The sequence below is a fragment of the Theropithecus gelada genome, chromosome 4 (genome assembly GCF_003255815.1).
Source record: "Theropithecus gelada isolate Dixy chromosome 4, Tgel_1.0, whole genome shotgun sequence".
Classification (NCBI taxonomy): Eukaryota; Metazoa; Chordata; class Mammalia; order Primates; family Cercopithecidae; genus Theropithecus; species Theropithecus gelada.
In genome coordinates this window covers 39,397,207-39,407,797 of record NC_037671.1, presented here as the reverse complement: position 1 = coordinate 39,407,797, position 10,591 = coordinate 39,397,207, and the positions used below count along the sequence as shown (strand labels likewise).

Below are 10,591 nucleotides of genomic sequence, written 5' to 3'. Positions count from 1 at the left end.
ATAGGCACCCACCACCATGCCTGGCTAATTTTTGTCTTTTTAGTAGAGACAGAGTCTCACCATCTTGACCAGGCTGGTCTCAAACTCTTGACCTCGTGATCCACCCGCCTCAGCCTCCCAAAGTGCTGGGGGTACAGGCATGAGTCACCATGCCCAGCCAATACCCTATTTTACAGGTAAGGGAACCAAAGCCCTGAGACGTGTAATGTCTTGCACAGTTGCACAGCTGGTGAGTTGCAGAGCTGGGATGTGTCCTTCATACTTTAACATCCATGTGCTTAACTGCTGCACTACACTGCCTTGAGCAGATTCTGGGAAGTGAAAACTTAGCGACCACCAGGCATCTTTACAGGCTCAGGGCATGGAGTGGCTGCCTGTTTTGTTCAGCTGGGACATGGTGCACTGGGAAATGGTATGGTGCAGAGGGCGGCCATCCAAAATACTTAAAAGTGATAGGTGAGAACTCACTACCACAAGCTTGGACTTCAGTTGCTCTCTTTGTTCCTTGATGGATAATTTCACTCCGTAAGAGTGGTTGACCTAGACAAAATTGTAAGGTTGGCAGAATGGGCTTCTCCCTAAGCAGATATAATTTGCTTTGGAATCTCAGGGACTTGGGATCTGGTCCCCACTCTTCCCTTGACCAGCTGAGTGACTTTGGGCAAGTCACTCAACATCTCTTATCCTCAGTACTCCCCGCTGGTAATTGAGAATAATAATCTCATACTGTTGACATAGGATTAAATGAGATAATGCATGTCGATCAGCTTAGAATGCAAACAAGCCAAAAGTAACATTTATTTAAGTTTTAAGTTCACAATATCTTATCTACAACTCCAAACACCTAAAAGCTCTGAAAACAAAACACATTTGGCAACAAAACCTGAGTTTTGTTTGTTTGTTTGTTTTGAGACAGAGTCTTACTCTGTCACCCAGGCTGGAGTGCAATGGCACAATCTCGGCTCACTGCAACCTTCGCCTCCTGGGTTTAAGTGATTCTCCTGCCTCAGCCTCCTGAGTAGCTGGGATTATAGGCACTCGCCATCATGCCTGGCTAATTTTTGTATTTTTGTAGAGATGGGGTTTCACCATGTTGGCTAGGCTGGTCTTGAACTCCTGACCTCAGGTGATCTGCCTGCCTCGGCCTCCCAAAGTGCTGGGATTACAGGCTTGAGCCACAGCACCCAAAATTTTCCATGTACTTTTTTGCAGGAATATTAAAGTATTTGTTTAACGTATTTTATGCCATCCCAGATTCTGCTATGGGCATTGCAAAATATGTGGTGTGGCACTGTGTTGCTTTTCTAAAATCCAAAAGACTTGTATTACAAAACACATCTGACCCAAAGGCATCAGATAAGGGATTTTAACTAGCATTATCTCATCTTTAGACCACTCTCTCCACTCCCAGTCCCCCTCTTACTCTAACTGTTCAAATGGCCATTGGGCATCTAGAATCAACCCTTCTCTGCAAAAGGAATACACATACACCCACATACCCTTTGGGTCTCCCCACACAATTGTCTCCCTCATCCAAGCTCCTTTGCTCCCACTATTTCTTCAGTCCTGATTTTTGCCAACCTCATTGAATTTAAATTCCCCCCATACCCCTCTACCCCCATGCCCTGGTCAAGAAAACAGATTTTAGACATGGCGCCTTCTCTGAATTACTCTGGTAGTATAGGCCCAGCCAGTTGTTACCTGCCTGTGGGCTGCAGAATTATTCCAAGAAACTCTATGTCTATTTGAACGCCAAATACTATCTGCCAACTGTGTAAGTAATGTCTGATGCGTAACTGTGCTACTCCTTTTCAGCTGTGCTGAAGGCCTGATTGTTTTTTGTCACAATGAATTTTCCCCGTTGACCAAAGCCCAAAATAACAGCTTCTCTCTTTTGCAAGGCTGCAGTCACGTCCAAAGGGAACAAGGGGTCTTTAGGCTGGGGCAGGTTGCAAACCACTGAGCTGGGCTGTCTTGGCAGTGTGCCATACCTCCTTGGTGCGGGGGAATCATGAGACCTGAGGTCACGTTCCAGCTCTTCCCTGGCTGGTTAGATGATCTTGGAGGCAGACCCTTGTGACTTGGAAGGCTTTGGTTTCCTCATTCTGGAGCAGAGATCATGAAAATTATTTGGCAGGATTGTGAAGAAGATTAAATGAGATAATGAAAGGACTTTGAAAACTGTGAAGTGTTGCACAAATGGAAAGCTTGTTGTTGTCTTACACATGTTGTCAACTTTTTTTTTTTTTTTCTTCTGGATGGAGTCTCGCTCTGTTACCCAGGCTGGACTGCAGTGGCGCGATCTTGGCTCACTGCAACCTCTGCCTCCCAGGTTCAAATGATTCTCCTGCTTCAGCCTTCCAAGTAGCTGGGATTACAGGCACCACCATGCCCGGCTAATTCTTGGATTTTTAGTAGAGATGGGGTTTCACCATGTTGGCTAGGCTTGTCTTGAACTCCTGATCTCAGGTGATCAGCCCGCCTCGGTCTCCCAAAGTGCTGGGATTAGAGGCGTGAGCCACCGCGTTTGGCCACATATTGTCAGCTTCTTAAAGGTGGGAATGGTGTCTTCTGTTTTCTTCAGTTTCCTCAGTGGCACTCCCCACCCCCATTCTGCAATCAACACGGGACTGGCTATAGAGATGGCCTTGTATAAAACACTGCAAAATAACTTGCACAGTGGCTTAGCAAATAAGAGGTATTTAATAAATGGTAGTTAATATGCATGCCTGTGCCATCCACTGTGCAGAGAAGCAGTGTAGTGCAGAGGTTTAGAGCACGGGCCCTGGTATTAATCCACTCTCTGCCACTTGCTGGGTTAGCACATGTGACCTTGGGCAAGGTTAGCACTAATAGGCCCTAATATTCTCATCTATCACACATGGCTGATGATAATAGTAGTTAATACATGAAGTTGTGAAAACTGAAAGGGTTTAGTCTATGTAACAGAGCCGGGCACGAATCGAGCACTCTGTAGGCATCAGTTGTTTTTGTCTTTTTTTGCAACAAGATCTCAATCTGTCTCCTAGGGTGAGTGCAGTGGTGCAATCATGGCTCACTGCAGCCTCAACCTCTTGGGCTCAAGTGATCCTCTCACCTCAGCTTCCTGAATAGCTGGGACTACAGGTGCATGCCACCACGCCCAGCTAAGTTTAAAATTTTTTTTTGTAGAGACGGAGTCTTGCTATGTTGCCGAGGCTGGTCTGAAACTCCTGGCCTCAAGCAATCCTCCCATCTCAGTCTCCCAAAGTGCTGGGATTACAGGGGAGCCACACACAGTTGTTATTTAGCTATTATATACCAAACGATTCTTCAAAAGGTGGTCAGCGGCTGGGCGTGGTGGCTCAGGCCTGTAATCCCAGCACTTTGAAAGGCCGAGGTGGGCGGATCACCTGAGGTCAGGAGTTCAAGACAAGCCTGGCCAACATGGCAAAACCCTGTTTATACTAAAAACATAAAAATTAGTTGGGTATGGTGGCACGTGCCTATAGTCCCACCTACTCGGGAGGCTGAGGCACGAGAATTGCTTGAACCTTGGAGGCAGAGGTTGCAGTGAGCCAAAATTGTGCCACTGGACTCCAGCCTGGGAGACAGAGCAAGACTCTGTCTCAAAAAAAAAAAAAAAAAAAAAGAGGTGGTCGGAGAAGATCGCCAGACAGGAAGTCTAGCTTCTGGTCTTTGTTCAGCGTCAGTAAGGTCTTCAAAGAGGGTTAGATGCTCAGGCAGCCTCTCAGGATCAGCACAGATCATGCAGCGGTGAAATTCAGGCTTGGGTGTCATTTCCCCCAGCTGTGGGCGAAGATCCTAGACCAGACCAGATATCATTGGGTAAAAGGTGTGCCTGTTTAATATTTGGATAAATATCACCATTGTCCGACATACAGAAGTTTCTGTCTGCACCACCTCCTGTCAGAACAAGAATGCCTATTTTCCCATGCCCTAACCAACTCATATTTTTAAGTATTTTATTAATTTTTTGACTAGGTAATGTTTGCAGGTGGCAGAAAATTTAAAAAGATAGGGAAGGGCATGCAGTGAGAGGTCTCTACGTTCCCGTCGCAGCCATCCCAGTCCTGCCCCCAGAACCACAAACTTTGATCTCAGCCTTTCTGGTAAATGGAAAGTGGTATCTCACTCAATCAATCTCACAATCACGTTGATGTGAAAACAAATTACTATATATTAGGGAGTAGAATGTTGCATGTGAATGAACTTTAAGATAAAACAGGAGACTTCAAAGGCATTTTATGCTCAAGGGTGGGGCAGGGCGTGGAGCGGCCCTTCTCTTGGGGGATACCTTGGTACGGCTGTGTGTTAGTCTGTGGAATGAATGCTGGACGGTGCCCCCACTCGTCTCAATCACATTGAGGTTTCCCTCATCCCCCAGTCACCTGTTTACCATACATCCCTCTGGGCTCTTCCTGCCCTTGGCCTGGTCACCACCTTGCTGCCTTACCTTAAGTCAGTCACCTCCCACTCTGGGCTTCCTGACTTGTAAAAAGGGGGCTGGACTAGGCCTCATTCCAGGTGTAGCATTCCAAGACTGATCAACTAATTCACATTAAGGTGTAGATGACTGATAACAGCTTAATGTATTACCTCTCCTGTGGGTGGAAACATTTTAAGAGATGCAATTTCTCATCCTCCAAGAATGAGTGTGCGTGGTGCAATTTCAGGTATGGTCACAGGTGTGTGGGGACGATGTAGGGGGAGGGGTCCCTTTCCTGGCACCCCTCCAGTGGTCACTGTAGGCCCCCACCTGCTCCAGCCAGGGGTGGTGGCAGCCCTGAGGGGCGCAAACCTGCTGGCTTCTCTCACACCACACTCCGCATTCATTTCTCTCTGGCAGTGGCCAAGAGCAGAGTTTTGTCATACAGAAAAATGCCTCATCAGGGAAACCTACGTGTGTGGCCTGGAAAACTACCTTGTCCCCTGGGGCGAGGGGTGCGGTGGAGGTGTTAGCAACCTGATTTCCAGGTTCTCAGATCAGTTCTCGTCCTGGGTGGGTGAGGAGACCCCCACTGGAGGGCCACTGGCCTTCCGCCAGAGCAGGTGGTCCTGCCATACCTGGATCCAAGACGTCTGCTTTTTACGGAGAGAAAGAGGCTGTGTCAGACGCTGTCTGGTTTTGTTGGCTGAAGGAGGTTTGGTTTGGCTTCTGAATTTTCAGGCAGGGCTGATGGCCCGCAGCCACGAGCCACCGTTAGCCTGTGAGAAAGAGGAAAGGAGTTTCTTTAGCTGTGAAGTTTAGTCCGGCTGCTCTTGTGCAGTGCAGGCCACCGCATCCCAGCCCGCATTCCCCACTAACCCACTGGGCCTTCATGGGGTGCCGTTTTGTCCCACTACTGTCTGGGCCTTTCTTCAGTGGAGGTGGCTGGAGAAGCCAGTCTGTGCTGCGCCCAGGACAGCGGTGGGTGGGGATGGACACCCGGGGCTGAGGGGCCCAGGTCAGATCAGGGAGAGACGTGCTTCGCTTTCTGGCAGAACCTCCACTGTTGCAACTCCTCCTCCTTCCTGGACCAGGGCAGCTTCTCCAGACCTGATGATGCTTAACCCATGAGCCTCATCACAGAGCATTCAGAGCTCTAGACCCTCCCTATGCAAAGGGTGGTCCATGACCAGCCTCATCCACCTCACCTGGGAGCCGGTTATGCTGCAGGCCTTAGGGAGGTGGGAATGCCATAGAAGCTCTCTGGGGAGGCCCCTCTGAGGTGGAGACTCATCACAGGCCTGATTCAATGGAGAGAGATGGGCACTGGGAAAGGAATGCACGACGGGGCCGCGTGCTAAACTAGGGAGGTGCCTTTTCTTTTCTTTTCTTTTCTTTTCCTTTCCTTTCTTTGTTTTCTTTCTTTTTTTTTTTTTTTGAGATGGAGTTTCCCTCTTGTTGCCCAGACTGGAGTGCAATGACGCAATCTCAGCTCATTGCAACCTCCGCCTCCTGGGTTCAAGCAATTATCCTGCCTCAGCCTCCCAACTACCTGGGATTACAGGCGCCCGCCACCACACCCGGCTACTTTTGTATTTTTAGTAGAGACGGGGTTTCACCATGTTGCCCAGGCTGGTCTCAAACTCCTGACCTCAGGTGATCCACCCATCTCAACCTCCCAAAGTGCTGGGATTACAGGCGTGAGCTACCACCCCCAGCTTTAATTTCTTTCAAAACGGTTTCTTTTAGTTTTATTTTCATTTTATTTTAAATAGGCAATCCACTCACACAGTTAAAATTCTGAGGGCACAGGAGGGTATGTAAGATACAATTTCTTTTGCAGACTTGTTTCCTAGCTGCTTCCCCTCTCAAAGGCAACCCATGTGGCCCAGGGACATTAGATTATGCCAGTAAAAACATGCATATGTGTGTGTGTGTGTGTGTGTGTATTCATACTCACTAGACCTCTTTTTTTTGTTGTTTGTCAAATGATCCTTTATTGAAATATTTTCCTTTGTGCTTCTTAACTAACTGGGCATTCCACAGCACCACTGTTGATGTCATCTATGATGTCATGAGGGTGGCAGCCATCAACATTACAGCCCACAGACTGGGCAGTCCCCAGGATTTCTTTAATGGTTCCAGTGAGTTCTCTGGCTAAAGGTCGGTGCCGCATCTGTCGAGGAATGTTGATGATCTCATCAAAAGTGACATTCCCACTATGTTGAATGTTTTCCTGTTTCTTTCTGTCTCTTGTTGGTTCCTTGAGGGCTTTGATGATCAGGGTGGAGGCAGAAGGCACCACCTCAGTCTGGGCCTGTCTGTTCTGAATGGTCAGTTTCACCGTAATCCTCAGGCCATTCCAGTCACCCGTTGCCTTGGTAATGTCATCACCAGCCTTTTTTGGAGACAGGCCCAGGGGGCCGATCTTGGGGGCCAGTGCAGACATGGCACCAACTTCACCCACAGTGCACCTCAGGTATACGACTTTGATCTCGTTGGGGTCACACTTCGGCCACATGGTGGAGGCGGCTGTTGTCGGATGAACCCAGATTCTGGACGGCCAAAGAAAGTTGCACCTTGGCCTCCTCTGAGCTGAGAGCCGAAAAGCCCACTAGACCCCTCTTAAAAAATTCAAAGGTTGGCTGGGTGGGGTGGCTCATGCCTGTTATCCCAGCACTTTGGGAGGCAGAGGCAGGTGGATCACAAGGTCTGGAGTTCGAGACCAGCCTGGCCAATATGGTGAAACCCCGTGTCTACTACATATACAAAAAAAATTAGCAGGGCGTGGTGGCACATGCCTGTACCCAGCTACTCAAGAGACTGAGGCAGGAGAATTGCTTGAACCCGGGAGGCAGAGGTTGCAGTGAGCCAAGATCACGCCACTGTACTCCAGCCTGGGCGACAGAGTGAGACTCTGTCTCAAAAAAAAAAAAAAAAAAAAAATTCAAAGGTTGGCCCATGGCACACAGTGTATGAACCTTACTTTTCTCACCTAGTATGTCTTGTAGATCATTCTATATCAGTATGTAAAGAACATCCTAGATACATATTTCAGATGAATATTATTCTACTCTAAAGATAGACCTCAATTTATATAGCCAGGACCCTACTGATGGACTTTTAGGTTGTTTAATAAATGTAGCCGAATTTTAGAATCTTAGAAAATGGAAGGTCATTTAACCCCAACTCCTACCACCCTGCCTAGGTTTTTTTTTTTTTTTTTTTTTGGTAGAAATGAGGTCTTGCTTTGTTGCCCAGGCTGATCTTGAACTCCTGGCTTCAAGCTATCCCCCCCGCCTCAGCCTGCTTCCCAAAGTGCTGGAACGCGCCCAGCCCTGCCAAGGAATTCTTTCATGGTATCTGACTGCATGCCTGAGACCCAGCTGCAATGTCACCTCTTCTGGGAAGCTCCACCTTCCTCTCCCTCTCATCGCCTTTGCACATACCTTAGCCAGAGCCCTAATCACATGATATGATTTAGGCAAAAGCGTGATAACTTTGCTTTTGTATCTTCTCAGCTCTGACCCTATTGCAGAGCACAGTAGGTACAGAACCAATGTGAATTGACAGTCCTTGAGAGGGGACGCCTCCAAATTCTGCTGCCTGGACACTTCCAGTAACAGGGATCTCACTTCCTGAAAAGCTCATTCTGCCTGTGAAAGGCGGTATCAGACAGTCCTTTGATGGAGCAAAGTCTGTTTCCCGTTGGCTTTTCCCTCTGGGTTCTAGTGCATCTTCTAAACACAAATGTAATCCCTCTTCCAGATATTTAAGATAACCTCATTTCTCTAAGCCAGATACCCATCCCCCTAACCTCCCCTCCCCCATTTCCTTCGGACTCTGGTTGCAGATCCTAGGTCTTCTAGCATTTTCCTGCAGACACTTTTTGATTTGTAATATGATTCATTTAAAAGTGATCTCTGTCCGGGCATGGTGGCTCATGCGTGTAATCCCAGCACTTTGGGAAGCTGAGGTGGGCAGATCACTGGAAGTCAGGAGTTTGAGACCAGCCTGGCCAACATGGTGAAACTCTGTCTACTAAAAATACAAAAATTAGCCAGATGTGGTGGTACATGCCGTCATTTCAGCTACTTGGGAGGCTGAGGCATGAGAATCACTTTAACCCAAGAGACGGAGGTTGCACTGAGCGGAGATCATTCCACTGCACTCCAGCCTGGGTGATGGAGTGAGACTCTGTCTCAAAAAAAAAAATAGCTGAAATTTTAAAAAAAACTGACCATGGCCGGGCGCGGTGGCTCAAGCCTGTAATCCCAGCACTTTGGGAGGCCGAGATGGGCGGATCACGAGGTCAGGAGATCGAGACCATCCTGGCTAACACAGTGAAACCCCGTCTCTACTAAAAATACAAAAAACTAGCCGGGCGAGGTGGCGGGCGCCTGTAGTCCGAGCTACTCCGGAGGCTGAGGCAGGAGAATGGCGCAAACCCGGGAGGCGGAGCTTGCAGTGAGCTGAGATCCGGCCACTGCACTCCAGCCTGGGCTACAGAGCAAGACTCCGTCTCAAAAAAAAAAAAAAAAAAAAAAAAAAAAACTGACCATACCAAGTGTTCACCAGGATGTGGAGCATTAAAACTCTCCAGCACTGCCGGTGGGAGTAAGAAATGGAACAGGCACTTTGGAAAACAGTTGGCAGTTTCCTAAAAAGTAGTTAAAGATACAGCTTTCATGTGACCTAGCCATTCCACTCCAAAATGTTTACTCAAGATAAATGAAAGCATATGTCCATTCTAAGGCATATGCTCCTAGCAGCTTTATTTGAAATAGCCAATGTCCATCGGCAGTGAATATATCCATGCCATACAATTTGACTGAGCAAAACAAAACCTGCTTGAACAGGTATTGATACAATGATAGTGAACAACATTGATGAATCTCAAAATAATTATGCTGAGTAAAGAAGCCAGATGAAAATTAACGAGTCCATACTCTATGATTTCATTTATATGAAATTATAAAAAATGTAAACTAGGCCTCACGTCTGTAATCCCAGCACCTTGGGAGGTCGATGTGGGAGGACTGCTTGAGCCCAGGAGTTCAACACCAGCAGCCTGGGCAACATAGTGAGACCTTGTCTCTCTCTCTCGCTCTTGTTTTTTTTTTTTTTTTTGAGATAGAGTCTCACTCTGTGTTGCCCAGGCTGGAGTGCAGTGGTGTGACCTTGGCTCACTGCAACTCCACCTCCCAGGTTTAAGTGATTCTCGTGCTTCAGCCTGCTGAGTAGCTGGGATTACAGGCATGCACCACCATGCCCAGTTACTTTTTGTATTTTTTTTTTTTTTTTGAGACGGAGTCTCGCTCAGTCGCCCAGGCTGGAGTGTAGTGGCCAGATCTCAGCTCACTGCAAGCTCCGCCTTCCGGGTTTACACCATTCTCCTGCCTCAGCCTCCCGAGTAGCTGGGACTCCAGGTGCCTGCCACCACGCCCAGCTAATTTTTTTGTATCTTTTAGTAGAGACGGGGTTTCACTGTGTTCGCCAGGATGGTCTCGATCTCCTGACCTCGTGATCCGCCCGTCTCGGCCTCCCAAAGTGCTGGGATTACAGGCTTGAGCCACTGTGCCCGGCCTACTTTTTGTATTTTTACTAGAGATGGGGTTTTGCCATGTTGTCCAGGCTGGTCTCGAACTTCTGACCTCAGGTGATCTACCCGCCTCGGCCTCCCGGTGTGCTGGGATTTCAGGTATGAGCCACCATGCCCAACCAAGACTAAAAAAAAAAAAAAAAGATTTCTTAAAAAAAAAAAAAAGCCAGGCGTCATGGTGTGCACCTGTAGTCCCAGCTACTGAGGAGGCTGAAGTGGGAGGATCACTGGAGCCCATGAATTGCAGCTGCAGTGAGCTGTGATTACACCACTGTATTCCAGCCTGGACAACAGAATGAGTCCCTGTCAAAAAAAAAAAGAAAAAAAAAAAAATCTGATCTTACAGAGTTATGACCTTTCTTTTTTTTTTTTTTTTTTTTTTTGAGACGGAGTCTCGCTCTGTCGCCCAGGCTGGAGTGCAGTGGCCGGATCTCGGCTCACTGCAAGCTCCGCCTCCTGGGTTCACGCCATTCTCCTGCCTCAGCCTCCCCAGTAGCTGGGACTACAGGCGCCCGCCACCTCGCCCGGCTAGTTTTTTGTATTTTTTTAGTAGAGATGGG

At 47.9% G+C, this 10,591-nt stretch overlaps 1 pseudogene; it reads right to left on the bottom strand.

Moving 5' to 3' along the window:
• Positions 1 to 6,452: 6,452 nt before the first annotated feature.
• Positions 6,453 to 7,028, bottom strand: LOC112623557 (annotated as a pseudogene).
• Between the last annotated feature and the right edge of the window lie 3,563 nt (positions 7,029 to 10,591).